At 34.1% G+C, this 19,596-nt stretch overlaps 1 non-coding gene across 1 annotated transcript; it reads right to left on the minus strand.

Moving 5' to 3' along the window:
* Positions 1-9,144: 9,144 nt before the first annotated feature.
* Positions 9,145-9,251, minus strand: LOC139873941 (small nucleolar RNA R71). Its single transcript, XR_011767651.1, has one exon. It is a non-coding gene; the product is annotated as a small nucleolar RNA R71 (small nucleolar RNA).
* Between the last annotated feature and the right edge of the window lie 10,345 nt (positions 9,252-19,596).

The following is a 19,596-nucleotide window of genomic DNA, read 5'->3' on the forward strand; positions in this document are numbered from 1 at the left end:
TTTAATCACTAGCTTTTAGTGATTAATGATAGTCTTGACTTTGGATGGGCGGTTTTTGTGCAAATGGGTCATTTAATGCAATTGGTCATTAAATGCACAAGAGTAGGTGTTGATATCTAGTCCAACTAGCTTGCATGTTGATTGTGTACTTAATGTATTATGTACTTTGCTTTGAAGCTTGCGGAGTTGTTTAATCATCACGTAGACGATAAGGTGAGTGGGATAATTATACGTATATGTATATGGCGTATTTCTTTGTGAATGTTATGGTATGAACCAACGAGCCGGTAGTACCATAACATGTAAGTGACGAGTGTCGTGATGTGAACCACGAGCCGGTAGCATCAAAGTGAGAACCACGAGCTGGTAACACTGAAGTGTGAACCACGAGCCGGTAGCACTATAAAATGAGGTGTGAACCACGAGCCGGTAGCGCCAAAGTGTTAACCAACGAGCCAGTAGCACTATAAAAGAGTATGACTCAAATGTGTAGTGGCGTGAACCAAGGAGCCGGTAGCGTCATAGCATTACGTATGGTGTGAACCATGAGCCGGTAGCACCATAGCATTTATGGTTAACTATTTTGTGTAGTTGTTTATTGTTTAGCATATTATATAAATTGGGTTGAGTATATGAAAATGTGGAGTTATTGATTCGTGTACGAATTGTTAGCATCATGATTATGATGACATGCTATTTGAGTTACAAGTTTGTATGAGGTATTTGGTGGGTGTGATTGCAAATAGATGGGTTATATATGTGTATGTATAATTATTTCACTCACTAAGCATTGCTTACCCCTCTCGTTGTTTACTTTTTAGGTACAAGTGTGGAGAAAGGGAAAGGGGTTGCAGGGAATTAGATATTCCCATGTTGGTTGCTTAGGCGAAGCTTTTGGAAGACTGCCTATTGTTTTGGGTATTTTAGCCCTAAACCATGTTTATGTGTCATTTGGTTTAAAAGTATCATTTAAGGGTCGAACTTGTAACACATTTGATTAAGGGCCTTCGTGCCAATTATTTAAACTTAACTTGTTAAACGTTTAGATGTTTTGTATGAACCGGTCGACATCATGTAACCATTTAAGTGGCGTGTTAATGGTTTGCTATATAAAAAAAAATTCGGATTTAAGGACGGGTTAGGTTGTTTCAAGTGGTATCAGAGCATGGTCTAAGGGATTTAGGCTACTTGAGATAGGTTCCTAGACTTAGACTTTATTTGTGTATGCTTTTTATGCGGGACTTGTAGGAGACGGGTTGAACCGGGTGGGTTAGTTCCTAGGCTTGGGTGAACTAACCTTGTATTAATTGTTTTGTATGGTGTTGGCAATCATCAAGCGAAATAGGCATTGTACTAGCGAGTTAATGCGATGTGCTCTCGTAATAATGACTAGCTACCATTGTTACGGGTGCAAATCGTGTCAAACAAGCGATGTACGACGAGTGTTGAGCAAGATGGGGTGATGTGGTATGTTATATGTCGTTTCCATTTCGTTTCGTTATTTAACCTATTCCGTTTTATAGAATGAAGATGAAAAACGGACATGATACCGATAACGGGGGTACGAGCGAAGATTCTGACTTCACGGCTAAGGTTGAGGTCATCTTTAAAAGTCAAAAAGCAAAATTTATCGAAGATGTTAGAAAGGTCTTCCAAGAATCGATTGATGAGCAAATAACCGAGTTAATCAACAAACGAATGAATGCCGCAGTCGAAGAGGCATTCGAAGCTAGAAACATTTAACCTCGTGGTGAAGGGGGTGATGGTAATGGGGGACATGGAAGGCGAGAATTCCATTACAAAAATTTCAAGGATGCTCAACCTCCTATGTTCAATGGGGTGAGAGATCCGTTGAAAAGTACATGTTGGATCTTCGACATCGAGGGGGCTTTCTGTACCAGTGAATGTCCTCCCGAGAAGAAAACGAGATATGGTTCTAGTATGTTACGTGAATAGGCTAAGATGTGGTGGCATGACAAGATTCAATTGTATGGTAAAGAGCAATGTATGAGCTTGTTGTGAGAAGAGTTTAAAAAGGAATTCTTTAAGGAATATCGAACTCAAGCCGACCTTAATAGAATCCGGAATGAGTTGCGCAATTTGTGACAAGGTTCGATGGACTTGGTTACTCTCAAGTCTACTTTCTTGTCAAAGACTCATTTTTGTCCGGAGTATGTGGGTGATGATCAAATGTTGACGCAAGATTTCTATCGTACCTTAAGCGATGAGTTGAAGGGTAAGGTTAGTAGAGGAATGGCTAAGTCTTTTGAAGAGTTGTATGAGTTGGCTCGGGGTTTCGAACCTTAGGTCCCGAAAAGAAGTGACTTCTCTTTCTCTAAGATAAAATTTGAAGGTTCAAGCCATTTGAACTTTTCAAACAAAAAGAACAAGTCCGAAAGTGTTAATTGTGGTCATTTGAACTTTGAGTTATGAACTTTGAGTTATGGACCCACGTGTTTTAATTGTGGTCAAAGGGGCACATGGCCCGTGATTGTACCAAGGCACCGAACAAATTTACTTGTTACAATTGTCAAAAGGAGGGGCATTGAAGGATAGAGTGCCCCGATTTGTATGGTGATTAAGTGAAAAAGTTAGAGAAAGCGGCATGTACGGCTAGAGGTCGCAACTACTTGATGACCAACGATGAAGCCAAACAATCCAATGAAGTTGTCTCAGGTACTTTCATGGTTTACTACAATTCGGCAAAGATACTTTTTGATAGCGTTACTAATTTATCGTTTGTGTCTCCAAAGTTTGTGCCTAAGCTTAATAAACCACTAGCTAAGTTATGTCATCCGGTAATAGTCAAAATAGCGGATGGTAAGACGGTGCTAGGGGTTGATGTTTGTAAAGATTGTAATGTTGTGTTAGGTACCGAAACGTTTAAAATCAATCTCATTCCGATGACTTTGGGTGAGTTTGATATTGTTGTTGTCATGGATTGGCTCGATCGTTATAGAGCCGATATTGCATGCCACGAAAAGTTCATTCGTGTAAAGACCCCAAGTGGGGGAGAGTTAATTATTCATGGCGATAAGCAAAGGAGACTCGTACCATTATGCACTGGCGCGACGTTTCCTTAATAGTGGTGGCATGGTTTTTCTTGCCCATGTAGTTGATACTCGTGAGGAGCCACCATCCATTCGTGAAATCTCGGTGGTTAATGAATTTGAAGACATTTTTTTGGAAGAGTTAACGGGTGTTCCGGTGGAAAGAAAAGTTGAATTTCGTATTGAGTTGGTTTCGGGGGCTACCCCCATTGCTAAAACTCCTTACCGTTTAATGCCGACGGAAATGCAAGAGTTGTTGAATCAAACCAAGAGTTGCTTGAAAAGGGTTTCATCTGACCGAGTGCTTCGCCATGGGGTGCTCTGATTTTATTCGTAAAGAAGAAAGATGGTAGTATGCGAATGTGCATCGATTATTGGGAGTTGAACAAAGTGACGATCAAGAATCGTTATCCATTGCCCCGGATTGTCGATTTGTTTTACCAACTCCAAGGCGCGACTTACTTTTCTAAAATCGACTTACCGTCCGGTTATCACCAAATGCGGGTCCGTGAAGAAGATATTGAGAAAACGGCCTTCCGAACATGTTATGAATGCCTTTCGGTCTTACGAATGCACCGGCGACATTCATGGATCTTATGAACCGTGTGTGCCAACCTATGTTGGACAAGTAGGTGATTGTGTGCATGGACGACATACTTGTCTATTCTAAGAGTATAAAGGAACGTGAGCACCATTTGCGTGAAGTGTTGAGGACGTTGCGGAAGAAAAAGTTGTATGCTAAATTCTCCAAGTGTGAATTTTGGCTAAGGGAAGTGCAATTCCTTGGTCATATTATGAACAAGGAGGGTATTCAAGTAGATCCGGGGAAGATAGAGACGGTGAAGAGTTGGGGACAACCGACTACACCTACGAAAATTCGAAGTTTTCTCAGATTGGCCGGTTATTATCGTCAGTTTATTCAAAACTTTTCGAAAATCGCTTCTCTGTTAACGAAGTTGACAAGGAAGAACGCGATATTAAATTGGGAAAACGAGCAAGAAATTGCTTTCCAATTGTTGAAAGAGAAGTTGTGTCAAGCTCCAGTTTTGGTGTTACCGGAAGGTGTAGAAGATATGACAGTTTATTGTGATGCCTCATTAAATGGGCTCCGGTGTGTTCTAATGCAAAGAAGTAAAGTCGTCGCTTATGCCTCTCAACAATTAAAGGATAGAGAAATGGATGGAGAAAGCCCTTTAAATAGACTTGGATTTTTCCTGCAAACGGCTGGCAGGCCGTTTGGCAAGCCGTTTGGCAGGCCGTTTGTAGGAGCCGTTTGGCAAGTCAAGCCATTTACAGGGGCCATTTATCCTGTCCGTTTGGCAGGCTGTTTGTGAGCCAAGCAGGCCGTTTGGCAAGCCGTTTAGTCTGCCTGGTCAGCTGATTTTCACTGGATCGTAACTTGATTTCTTGTCTTTCACCGTTTTCGCTCTAGAATCTTCATTATAGCTCCGTTTTACTTGATTTTTTTTTTTGCATCGCCTTCGTAATTACTTAATCTACAAAATCAACCGAAAAGGCGAAAATTTTGCCGACAAAGTTTGAATCTTTATTATTCTAGGGCTTAATATTGGGGGTAAAAATGTGACTTTTTTGCCGATATCAAATACCCCACACTTAGCTTTGCTTGTCCTCAAGCAAAAAGCGGGAATAGAAGGTTCTTTTACCCTCTAAATTGGTGCGTGCATGACAATACATCTTTTACCATCTAAATTTATACAAGATTCAAATATTACAAATAAGCACACACAACTAACGAGCACTTAGATCCCGGTTATTATAGCACTTTAATGTAACTATTCTTATCAAGTTCATCCCAAGAGACACGGTGTAAGTCGGATATTTGAAACTATTAATTTTCCTAGGGTTTGTTTGATTGGGGGTGGGAGGGGGGGTTTCGATTGATATTAAATAATAACTAAACTTGCACAATTAAACAAACCTAAATTTATCATTTAAACTAGTGAAAAGAAACAAGTAGTGAAGCATTAAGACTTAAAACAATTAACTAAGACGTGTTCCCTTATCTAATCCTCTTTATGCTTTGGTTTGCCCCGTTTTTCCTATTTTGCTATCTCATAAGTTGTTGAACTATTAAATGTTTACAATCACTTCTAAACCTCAAATCAAATGATACTCCACGAATTCACATAAGCTTTATATATTAAGATCGAGTTAACATGATTTGGTCATTGAGATTGAGCTTAGGTTATGATACTGCTAAAAACGAACATATATTTCATAGCATTATCCCTCAAGAAAGACAAGCTTTTACTTGCAAGTGTTCTATTTACAAGTGATTTTCGTTTAAATAATAAAAGGTGAAGACAAAAGACAGATTCGACGAATTGAAGACGCAAACGACCAAAAAGCTCAAAAGTACAAAGTACAATCAAAGTGGTTCAAATTATTGATGAGAAACGTCTCCAAATTACAAGAGTACAAGACTCAAAATACAAAGTACAAGATATTAAATTGTACGCAAGGACGTTCGAAAATCCGAAACCGGGACTAAAGTCAACTCTCAATGCTCGACGCAACGGACTAAAAATTACATGTCAACTATGCACATAAATATAATATAATATTTAAATAATTCTTAAAATTATTTATATATTATATATATTTATATAAATCGTCGGCAGAATGCAAACAAAGACATGTGACATGGAAAAGCTGGCCATGCGATCGTATGGCCTGGAAGGCAAAAAACCATGCGATCGCATGGTGAACAGGGACAGGTCTGGTCCTATAAAGTTCGCGAGTTTTGGACGAATTTTTACACACTTTTTCTAATCTTCCCTCTATCTATCTCACGTATATATATATATATATATATATATATATATATATATATATATATATATATATATATATATATATATATATATATATATATATATATATATATATATATATATATTTATATTATAATTTTAATTTTAATTTTAAATTCTAATAATAAGGGTATGTTAGCGAATGTTGTAAGGGTGTAAGTCGAAATTCTGTCCGTGTAACGCTACGCTATTTTTAATCACTATAAGTTATGGTTAATGTTATTTTTAATTTAATGTCTCGTAGCTAAGTTATTATTATGCTTATTTAAGCCGAAGTAATCGTGACGTTGGGCTAAATATTAAAATTGGGTAATTGGGCTTTGTACCATAATTGAGGTTTGGACAAAAGAACGACACTTGTGAAAATTAGACTATGGGCTATTAATGGGCTTTATATTTGTTTAACTAAATGATAGTTTGTTAATTTAATATGAAGATTTACAATTGGACGTACCTATAAATAACCATATACACTCGATCGGACACGATGGGCGGGATATTTATATGTACGAATAATTGTTCATTTAACCGGACACGGGAATGGATTAATAGTTAATGGAATTATTAAAACAAGGATGAATTATATACAAGGATACTTGGTGTAATTATAGTTTAAGTCCCCAATTAGTTGGAATATTTGAATTCGGATATAAGGATAATTTGACGAGGACACTCGTACTTTATATTTATGACTGATGGACTGTTATGGACAAAAACCAAACGGACATATTGAATAATTCAGGACAAAGGACAATTAACCCATGGGAATAAACTAAAATCAACACGTCAAACATCATGATTACGGAAGTTTAAATAAGCATAATTCCTTTATTTTCATATTTAATTGCACTTCTAATTATCGCACCTTTATTTATTGTCATTGTATTTAATTGCACTTTTAATTATCGTACTTTTTAATTATCGCAATTTTATTTTTATCGCACTTTTATTTATCGCAATTTCATTATCGTTATTTACTTTACATTTTAAATTAAGTCTTTTATATAATTAATATTTTACATTAGGTTTTAACTGCGACTAAAGTTTTAAAAAAACGACAAACCGGTCATTAAACGGTAAAACCCCCCTTTTATAATAATACTACTTATATATTTTTGTATTTTTACAAATATAGTTTTTAAAAAAATATAGCGTTAAGCTTGGCTAGAGTTCCCTGTGGACGAACCGGACTTACTAAAACTACACTATCGTACGATTAGGTACACTGCCTATAAGTATTGTAGCAAGGTTTAGGTATATCCACTCTATAAATAAATAAGTCACTTGTGTAAAATTGTATCGCATTTAATAGTATTTTGTAGCAAATATATAACTATTTTATACACCACCTCGCACACATCAAGTATTTTTGGCGCCGCTGCCGGGAAAACTGCACTTAACGCCGAAGCGAGACGCTATTAAAAAAGAAGAAGGTATTTTTAGTTATGAAATACTAATAAGTTATTTTTATTTAAAATATAAGTTTTAGTTATATTATAAAACATTTTCTATAAAATAAAAACAGAAAATTAAAAAAAAACAAAACATAAAAAGTATAATAAGAAAAAAAAACAGAGCCTGTCGAATTTTTTGACCTGCATCTGATCTGCATCTGAGGTATTCGCACTCGCGGTACTTTTTGCCAGTTGGCATCCGCACTCGCGGAGGTTTCTGATAGGTCAAACACTTGAGCATTAATTACGAAATTATGGTTGTTTAATTAATTATTATTATTAATTAGGGTTTAATTAAAATATTAATTAGTTTTAGTTAATTAAATTTGTATTTTTAGGTTTTAATTACTTTTATTACTTATAAAATTAATACTTTTATAAAATACTTAATATAAAAATAATATTTTTATAAAAATTGTATTTTTACAACTTTATGTTTTATTTTTAAAATTTCGTACCTTTTTTAATCGTTTATTCGTAATATTTGTATTTTTCGTTCGTATTTAGTTTTAAGTCATAGTTTGTGCCATAGTTATTTCTAGATTTTTAGGCATTGCCGTAAAATCCCTTAAGTGCTTTTTCTTTAGACTAAGATTTAGGTGCTCTAGAATTTTGCGACGCCATTTTTATATTTTAGTACATTTTTAAGTTATTGTTGTTTTGGATATAGTATTTCTTGTAAGCTTTAATATATTTAGACGCAACTTTTAATTCTTAGTTTTTAGACTTTTAAGTTTCGACGCGCTAAGTTCTTTTTATTATTTTTCGACTTTTTATTTTTCGACGTTTTCCGACGCGCTCTTTTTCTTTCTTATTTCTCGACACTCTAGTTTTTAGGACATAGAATTTTCTATTTCTTCTCTAAAATTTCTTTAAAATTCAAAGAAAAATTATTTTAAGCGGTTAAATTAATAGACATCCAAAATTTTCTGGTTCGTAGTAATAGTTGGATTTGTTAGTGGCGACTTGTGGGCTTCTGATTTAAAGGGTCCTGGCTACCTGCTGCATCTATTGGCTATTCGAAACGTGGGTAAAATCAGAAAATTCTATTAATTTGATAACTTATATAATTTTTATTTTTATAACTAATAGGATATTCAGTGAATGCACCGAGCAAAACTTTCACCACCTTTTGTACGTTCAAAACCTGTAACTCGATCAAGACATCTAGCAAATATTGTTGCCGTTGATTTTTCTTTAGAATCGTCATCCAGTCGACCAAGTACTCCAATTCAAATTTCCGATAATTCATTTTTTGAACCCGACCTCACAATTGAGAACCCGGAGAATATTCAGGGATGATTCCGAGATCCTGAACCATTAATCTTTCCTCCGGAACCACCAATCATTCAAACGGAGATTGTCGAGGAACCAACCATTAAATCAGAATCCTATAGTGATTCAGATTCAACAAATTCAATCACGGAGAATCTGGAACCTCTAAGTATGGAAGACCGAATGAGAGCTAAACGCACTGGCCAAGGTCACGCAATTACTCAACCTGACATTAATGCGCCAGATTATGAAATCAAAGGACAAATTCTACACATGGTAACTAATCAATGCCAATTTAGTGGTGCACCGAAGGAAGATCCAAATGAACATCTTCGTACCTTTAATTGGATCTGTACACTATTTAAAATCCGAGAAATGGAGGATGAACAGATATATCTCATGTTATTTCCCTGGACTTTAAAGGGAGAAGCCAAAGATTGGTTGAAATCGTTACCTGAAGGGGCGATTGATACATGGGATGTTTTAGTTGAAAAATTTCTTAAACAATTCTTTCCGGCATCTAAAACCGTAAGACTTCAAGGAGAAATTGTTACGTTCACACAAAAGTCAAATGAAACTTTATATGAAGCGTGGACAAGATTTGAAAAGTTATTGAGAGGATGTCCGCAACATGGTTTAGACACTTGTCAAATAGTACAAATATTCTACCAAGGATGCGACATCACTACAAGGAAAGACATCGATATAGCAGCTGGTGGTTCCATTATGAAGAAAACCGCAACTGATGCTTACAAAATTATTGATAACTCTGCTTCCCACTCACATGAGTGGCACCAAGAAAAAGATATCGTTAGATCATCTAAAGCAGCTAGAGCCGATTCTAGCCATGACTTAGATTCCATTTCCACAAAGATAGATGCTGTCGAGAGACGAATAGAAAAGATGACTAAAGATATTCACTCAATAAGAATTAGTTGTGAGCAGTGTGGAGGACCACATTTAACAAAAGATTGTCTCAGTATTGAACTAACAATGGAGCAAAGAGAGAATGTTTCATACATAAACCAAAGGCCTGGAAATAATTATCAGAATAATTATCAACCGCCAAGACCAAACTACAATTAAAACTAGAATTATAACCGAAATGTTCCATACAACAATCAATAAGGTCCTAGTAATCAACAAGTATCCAATAATACTTACAATCAGCAAAGACCTATTTTTCAAAACAAACCACCACAAACCGATGATAAAAAGCCAAATTTAGAAGATATGATGTCGAAGCTAGTTGAATCTCAAACTCAATTTTTCACATCGCAAAAACAAACCAATGAACAAAATGCTCAAGCATTTAGAAATCAACAAGCTTCTATTCAAAATTTGGAACAATAAGTAAGTAACCTAGCAAGGTTAATAGGTGAAAGAAAACCGGGAAGTCTACCAAGTGATACAAATGCTAACCCCCAGAATGAAACAGCTAAAGCCATTACCACAAGAAGTGGTATTACACTTAAACCACCTGAAATGCCTGTAATTTCTGATGAAGCTATTCCTACTCCACAAGAACCACAATCTGAACAAGATAAGGAAAAAGAACCGGTAGTTGAAAAGGTTAATGAAGATAACACAGTTAAGGCTAAACCTTATGTTAAACCATACCAACCACCACTTCCTTACCCGAGTAAAATGAGAAAAGAGAGACTTGAAGCCGAGCAATCCAAATTCTTGGATATGTTTAAACAAATAAATGTCAATCTTCCTTTCATTGATGTGATTTTAGGAATGCCTAGATATGCTAAATTTCTGAAAGATCTAATCACAAATAGAAAGAAAATGGAAGAACTCTCGGCCGTTACTATGAATGCTAATTTTTCAGCAGTGCTGTTGAATAAGATACCAGAAAAACTCTCTGATCCAGGAAGTTTCACAATTCCATGTTTTCTGGGTAGTCTTAGTTCAATAGAAGCATTGGCAGATTTAGGTGCTAGTATAAATTTAATGCCGTATTCACTATACACTAAACTAGACCTTAGAGAATTAAAACCAACATGAATAAGCATGCAACTAGCCGATCGATCAGTAAAATATCCTAGAGGGATAATGGAAAACATGCTAGTTAAAGTTGGTACTTTAGTATTTCCAGTAGATTTTGTTATTCTGGACATGGAAGAAGATTCTCAAGTTCCTCTCATATTAGGAAGACCATTCTTAAACACGGCTAAAGCAATAATAGACGTGTTTGGTAAGAAACTGACCCTAAGTATAGAGGATGAGAGTGTTACCTTTTCAGTTGATAGAGCCATGCAACAACCGCAATCTGAAGATGATACATGTTATTATATTCAAACTATAGATTCACATGCAGAATTGTTAGAAGAATTTCAAGAATTACAAGGAACAGGAGAATGTTCTTTAGGAGAAGGAACTGAACCAATTGATGAAACTGAAATGTTAGCTACACTAATGGCTAATGGATATGAACCAACAACAGAAGAAATTCAAATGTTAAAAGAAGAAGACAGATATCGATACAAATCATCGATAGAAGAACCACCGACATTAGAGATAAAGCCACTTCCAAACCATTTGGAATATGCTTATTTACATGGTAAGTCTGAATTACCTGTAATAATATCATCTTCTCTTACTGAAAATGAAAAATCTAAACTCATTTCTGTGCTAAAAGCTCATAAACCAGCTATTGCATGGAAGATTCATGATATTAAAGGAATAAGTCCTTCGTATTGCACACATAAAATCCTTATGGAAGAAGGTCATAAAACTTATGTGCAACGCCAACGAAGACTAAATCCTAATATGCAAGATGTTGTTAAGAAAGAAATTATTAAACTGCTTGATGCAGGTTTAATTTATTCAATCTCTGATAGTCCATGGGTAAGCCCAGTTCAATGCGTACCTAAGAAGGGTGGCATGACTTTCATCACAAATGAAAAAAATGAGCTTATTCCTACTAGGACTGTAACAGGATGGCGTGTTTGTATTGATTATAGAAAATTAAATGACGCCACCAGAAAAGATCACTTTCCCTTACCTTTCATTGATCAAATGTTGAAAAGATTAGCCGGAAATAGTTACTATTGTTTTTTTGATGGTTTTTCCGGATATTTTCAAATTCCAATAGCACCCGAGGACCAAGAGAAAACCACGTTCACATGCCCTTGTGGTACTTTTGCTAACAAACGCATGCCATTTGGACTTTGCAACGCCCCTGCAACCTTTCAAAGGTGCATGATGGCGATTTTTCACGATATGATAGAAGAATGCATGGAAGTTTTCATGGATGACTTTTCAGTCTTCGGTGATACTTTTGAATCATGTATAGTTAATCTTGAACGAATGCTTATTAGATGCGAACAATCAAATCTAGTACTTAATTGGGAGAAATGCCATTTCATGGTTAAAGAAGGCATCGTTCTTGGTCATAAAATTTCAAAGGAAGGAATTGAAGTGGATAGAGCTAAAGTAGATGTAATTGCTAAACTTCCACATCCCACCAATGTTAGAGGAGTTAGGAGTTTTCTAGGGCATGCCGGTTTTTACCGACGTTTCATAAAAGATTTTTCTAAAATTACCACTCCTATGAATAAACTCCTAGAAAAGGATGCTCCATTCATCTTTTAAGATGAATGTATCAAAACTTTTAATATTCTTAAAGAAAAACTCACTAATGCGCCGATCATGATAACTCCAAATTGGAATCTCCCATTCGAACTTATGTGTGATGCAAGTGATTTTGCAATGGGAGCCGTTTTAGGACAAAGAATTGAAAAACGATTTCAACCTATATATTATGCTAGTAAGATGTTACAAGGAGCATAAACGAATTACACAACTACTGAAAAAGAACTCCTTGCTATTGTCTTTGCTTTTGACAAATTTCGTTCATATCTCGTTCTAGCTAAAACGGTGGTCTATACCGACCATTCTGCTCTTAGATACCTATTTTTGAAACAAGATGCCAAACCAAGATTAATCCGTTGGATCTTACTCTTACAAGAGTTTGATATTGAAATCCGAGATAAAAAGGGAGCAGAAAATCTCGCCGCTGATCATCTTTCTCGTCTTGAAAATCCTGAATTAGAAGTTCTAAATGAATCGGCCATACAAGACAACTTTTCTGATGAATATCTATTGAAGATAGATTATAATGAAATTCCATGGTTTGCAGACTATGCAAACTACTTAGTATGTGGATTCCTTGAAAAAGGATTATCGTACCAAAAACGAAAAAAATTCTTTAGTAATATAAAACACTATTTCTTGGAAGATCCACATTTGTTTAAAAGTTGTCCCGATGGAATAATACGCCGATGTGTATTCGGAGATGATGCTAGTCAAATCTTAAACCATTGTCACACAGGACCAACAGGAGGGCATTATGGGCCTCAACTCACAACAAGAAAAGTTTACGATGCTGGATTCTATTGGCCTACAATTTTCAAAGACGCACACCTCCTTTGCAAATCCTGTGATGCTTGTCAAAGGGCCGGAAAAATAAGTCAACGTGATGAAATTCCACAAAATGTCATTCAAGTATGTGAAGTATTTGACATTTGGGGTATTGACTTTATGGGTCCATTTCTAAAATCTCATAATAATCTCTACATTCTCGTTGCCATTGATTATGTATCTAAATGGGCGGAAGTACAAGCTCTCCCAACTAACGATGCACGAGTTGTAGTCAACTTTTTAAAACGTCTTTTTACAAGGTTTGGAACACCGAAAGCTTTAATAAGTGATCGGGGTACTCATTTCTATAATAATTGTAGTGACCCGAACTTTTCCATGTTTATATGTATATTAAATGAAATTGTTATTTACATGATTAAGTGTTTCCAACATGTTAAGCAATCAAACATGTTAAGACTTGATTAATTGAAATAGGTTTCATATAGACAATTGACCACCCAAGTTGACCGGTGATTCACGAACGTTAAAACTTGTAAAAACTATACGATGACATATATATGGTTATATATATAGTTAACATGATTTTATTATAAGTATGTATCTCATTAGGTATTTTAACAATGAGTTATATACATAAAAATGAGACTATTAATTTAAGAAACTCGAAAACGATATATATAACGATTATCGTTATAACAACCTCTTACTAGGTACATATGAATCATATTAAGATATTGATACACTTGGTTAATTATATTAAATGATAAGTAAATATATTATTAAGTGTATTAATAATGAAATACATATGTAAAAATAAGACTACTAACTTAATGATTTCGAAACGAGACATATATGTAACGATTATCGTTGTAACGACATTTAACTGTATATATATCATACTAAGATATATTATATATCATAATATCATGATAATATAACAATTTAACATCTCATTTGTTATAATAAACAATGGGTTAACAACATTAAACAAGATCGTTAACCTAAAGGTTTCAAAACAACATTTACATGTAACGTCTAACGATGACTTAACGACTCAGTTAAAATGTATATACATGTAGTGTTTTAATATGTATTCATACACTTTTGAAAGACTTCAAGACACTTATCAAAATACTTCTACTTAACAAAAATGCTTACAATTACATCATCGTTCAGTTTCATCAACAATTCTACTCGTATGCACCCGTATTCGTACTCGTACAATACACAGCTTTTAGATGTATGTACTATTGGTATATACACTCCAATGATCAGCTCTTAGCAGCCTATGTGAGTTACCTAACACATGTGGGAACCATCATTTGGCAACTAGCATGAAATATCTCATAAAATTACAAAAATATGAGTAATCATTCATGACTTATTTACATGAAAACAAAATTACATATCCTTTATATCTAATCCATACACCAACTACTAAAAACACCTACAAACACTTTCATTCTTCAATTTTCTTCATCTAATTGATCTCTCTCAAGTTCTATCTTCAAGTTCTAAGTGTTCTTCATAAATTCCAAAAGTTCTAGTTTCATAAAATCAAGAATACTTCCAAGATTGCAAGTTTACTTCCAAGTTTTCTAAATCCATTCCAAGTAATCATCCAAGATCAAGAAACATTTATTACTTACAGTAGGTTATCTTTCTAATACAAGGTAATAATCATATTCAAACTTTAATTCAATTTCTATAACTATAACAATCTTATTTCGAGTGGAAATCTTACTTGAAATTGTTTTCGTGTCATGATTCTGCTTCAAGAACTTTCAAGCCATCCAAGGATCCTTTGAAGCTAGATTTATTTTTCTCATTTCTAGTAGGTTTATCCAAGGAACTTGAGGTAGTAATGATGTTCATAACATCATTCGATTCATACATATAAAGCTATCTTATTCGAAGTTTAAACTTGTAATCACTAGAACATAGTTTAGTTAATTCTAAACTTGTTCGCAAATAAAAGTTAATCCTTCAAACTTGACTTTTAAAATCAACTAAACACGTGTTCTATATCTATATGATATGCTAACTTAATGATTTAAAACCTGGAAACACGAAAAACACCGTAAAACCGGATTTACGCCGTCGTAGTAAAATCGCGGGCTGTTTTGGGTTAGTTAATTAAAAACTATGATAAACTTTGATTTAAAAGTTGTTATTCTGGGAAAATGATTTTTATTATGAACATGAAACTATATCCAAAAATTATGGTTAAACTCAAAGTGGAAGTATGTTTTCTAAAATGGTCATCTAGACGTCGTTCTTTCGACTGAAATGACTATCTTTACAAAAATGACTTGTAACTTATTTTTCCGCCTATAAACCTATACTTTTTCTGTTTAGATTCATAAAATAGAGTTCAATATGAAACCATAGCAATTTGATTCACTCAAAACGGATTTAAAATGAAGAAGTTATGGGTAAAACAAGATTGGATAATTTTTCTCATTTTAGCTACGTGAAAATTGGTAACAAATCTATTCCAACCATAACTTAATCAACTTGTATTGTATATTATGTAATCTTGAGATACCATAGACACGTATACAATGTTTCGACCTATCATGTCGACACATCTATATATATTTCGGAACAACCATAGACACTCTATATGTGAATGTTGGAGTTAGCTATACAGGGTTGAGGTTGATTCCAAAATATATATAGTTTGAGTTGTGATCAATACTGAGATACGTATACACTAGGTCGTGGATTGATTCAAGATAATATTTATCGATTTATTTTTTTACATCTAACTGTGGACAACTAGTTGTAGGTTACTAACGAGGACAGCTGACTTAATAAACTTAAAACATCAAAATATTTTAAAAGTGTTGTAAATATATTTTGAACATACTTTGATATATATGTATATATTGTTATAGGTTCGTGAATCAACCAGTGGCCAAGTCTTACTTCCCGACGAAGTAAAAATCTGTGAATGTGAGTTATAGTCCCACTTTTAAAATCTAATATTTTTGGGATGAGAATACATGCAGGTTTTATAAATGATTTACAAAATAGACACAAGTACGTGAAACTACATTCTATGGTTGAATTATCAAAATCGAATATACCCCTTTTTATTAAGTCTGGTAATCTAAGAATTAGGGAACAGACACCCTAATTGACACGAATCCTAAAGATAGATCTATTGGGCCTAACAAACCCCATCCAAAGTACCGGATGCTTTAGTACTTCGAAATTTATATCATATCCGAAGGGTGTCCCGGAATGATGGGGATATTCTTATATATGCATCTTGTTAATGTCGGTTACCAGGTGTTCACCATATGAATGATTTTTATCTCTATGTATGGGATGTATATTGAAATATGAAATCTTGTGGTCTGTTGTTACGATTTGATATATATAGGTTAAACCTATAACTCACCAACATTTTTGTTGACGTTTAAAGCATGTTTATTCTCATGTGAATACTAAGAGCTTCCGCTGTTGCATACTAAAATAAGGACAAGATTTGGAGTCCATGTTTGTATGATATTGTGTAAAAACTGCATTCAAGAAACTGATTTCGATGTAACATATTTGTATTGTAAACCATTATGTAATGGTCGTGTGTAAACATGATATTTTAGATTATCATTATTTGATAATCTACGTAAAGCTTTTTAAACCTTTATTTATGAAATAAAGGTTATGGTTTGTTTTAAAAATGAATGCAGTCTTTGAAAAACATCTCATATAGAGGTCAAAACCTCGCAACGAAATCAATTAATATGGAACGTTTTTAATCAATAAGAACGGGACATTTCAATAATCAACTTGAGAAAGTTCTCAAAAGATATGGAGTAACTCATAAAATCTCCACTGCATATCATCCACAAACAAGTGGACAAGTTGAAAATACCAACCGAGCTTTAAAACGTATTCTAGAGAAAACCGTAGGATCAAATCCGAAGGAATGGTCCATTAAATTGGAGGATGCACTATGGGCTTTTAGAACAGCCTACAAAACTCTAATTGGTACCACAACTTTTAAACTCGTTTACTAAAAAGCATGTCATCTTCTAGTAGAAATTGAACACAAAGCATTTTGGGCTTTGAAGCCATGTAATCTTGATTTACATGAAGCCGGACGTCTACGGTTAAGTCAATTAAACGAATTAGAAGAATTAAGACATGAAGCATATGAAAATTCCTTAATCTATAAGGAAAGAACGAAGAAATGGCATGATAAAAGAATCAGAAGTTCAAAAGAATTTAAAGAAGGAGACAGAGTTCTTCTTTTCAATTCACGATTCAAGCTATTTCCTGGAAAATTGAAATCAAGATGGTCTGGACCATTTATAGTCAAAAGAGTTTTCCCATACGGAACAATAGAGTTAATAAATTCAAATGGGATTGAATTTAAAGTTAATGGTCACAGAGTTAAACATTACATACATGGTCCGATGGAAGTTGATAATGAAGTCAATCATAATTTCACCACCCAAGAAAACCCTCAAAATGAAAACATAAATATGTTATCAACAACATATGAAAAATCAAAATTGGAAAATAGGGAGGATTCAAATTGGAGTGATGAAGAAGAATTCTTATACAAACCTTCCATTCCAAGAAACGAAGAAAAATGTGAACAAGAAGTTCAAATAGAAGTGAAAGAACCAAGAAAAGAACACCCGAAAAAGGTTTACAAACCAACTCGACTTACTAAAGCAGGAGACCCGGGTGAATTTATCATTTCTTGCTTGCTTAATGATGGTGCTGTATATAATGGACTCGCAGATTTAGGAGCAAGTGCAAATATTATGCCTCTTTCCTTATACAAAAGATTAGGTATGGTTAAATTAAAACCAACCAAAGTAGGTGTTCAATCATTTGACCTAACCCTTAAACACCCGGTTGGAATAGCAAATAATTTACTTGTTAACGTGGGAAGTTTGACCTTTGTTGCAAACTTCATAGTGATTAATATGGAGGAAAACCTTGATATTCCTCTAATTTTAGGTCGCCCATTTTTAGCAACCACTGAGGCATTCATTGATGTAAGAGAAGGTAGAATGACACTTAGGGATGGTGATACATCGATCACCTTTGTGAACCGAAAGTTTAGATCTCCACCAACCAAAACTGTTAAACCAATAAAAACGCATAAGTGTGGGGAAGATGAAGAAACACTTAATGATGATCCGATCACAAAGAACCCCGTTGATGATAAGAAATTAGATGAACCCGTATTTAACAGTTCAACGAAGAAACTTTATAAACGGATTCACGATGCTAAGATTAAGGGAAACTTTAAGTTATGTAACCGATTTATATCCAATTTATCACCAAAAGAAAAGGCGATGTTAGTTGAATTTGTGAAAGTTACGAAGGAAATCAACAAATGGATTGAAGTAAAAGTCAAAGATATTCAAGTTTTTGATGATCCAATTGAAAATAACGTTAATCACAATTTCAACTAAGTGTGTGGAGGTCCGAATCTTTTTAGGGTAATATGTATTTCTGTTAGAGTTAGATTTTCTGTTTTCGTGTAGTTCTCGAGAATGGAATCCGAATGGTCTTTCCCTAGCAGACCCTAAAGAACTAGTCTTCTCCCCCCATTCTGAATTTTTATTTTTTTAGGTTTTACGAGATGAAGACTTCTTGTGAATTAAACCATGGTCTAATGCTACACGCTTTGATCACTAAACGTAAGAATGACACCCTTCCAAGTGAATTGGTATCATTAATCAGAGGTAAATTGGACGGAGTAAGAAAAGAATCCAGGAACGAAAATAATAAGTTACATTTTGGTAAAGGAAAATCAAAATCCGCAGCGAAAAGAAGAGCTCGACACCTTGAAAGATGTCACAAATGCGGAAAATGGTCACACGAAGGAAAATGTTCGACGAATCAGACATATTCCAATACCGAATTCGTTACTTTATGCAGAGATGGACCGTTCATATGTTTCGAAGAAAAAACATTAAATGCTCGAGGTTACGCCTATGTAGCTATGGAAAACCAATTAGTCCGACTATCTTATGAGTGGGCTAAAGCAGGTTACTAAGATTCTATTTCACAGGTAAGTATGTACAGTTTTTATTTTTATTTTATTGCTTTTAACCTTTTGATATTAAACTCTAAATTGTTCGCTATAAAGTATTAAATTGGTATTCAATAAAATTAGGTTTTGCGACCGAAATTATTGATATCGTACAAAAATTTATTACATCACTGCGAAATTTACCGTTTATTCTTAAGGTATAAATATCTTTAATCAATCAACTCAAAATATTTCAAAAATTCGTCATGAGTTAAACTAGGTTATGGAACCGAAATTACTTTACCGAAAAGAGGGGCGTATATTTTTGATAATATTTGATTATTTAAAGTGGGATAAAAGACCAAAAAGATTTTTAATTCTACTTTATTTTTACCGTGTGTTTAAAATTAATATATAAATATTAAATTAATATTGTAAATTTTTATAAATCGATATAATTAAGTTTGTAAATATTTTAAAAATTAATATTTCCAATTTAAGTTTGTAAAACTAAAAATATTAATGATATTTATATTAATTTTTAATTTTATGGATTTTAAATTTAAGTTTGGTGCGAATTT

This window comes from Rutidosis leptorrhynchoides, chromosome 10 (assembly GCF_046630445.1).
Source record: "Rutidosis leptorrhynchoides isolate AG116_Rl617_1_P2 chromosome 10, CSIRO_AGI_Rlap_v1, whole genome shotgun sequence".
Taxonomy (NCBI): domain Eukaryota; kingdom Viridiplantae; phylum Streptophyta; class Magnoliopsida; order Asterales; family Asteraceae; genus Rutidosis; species Rutidosis leptorrhynchoides.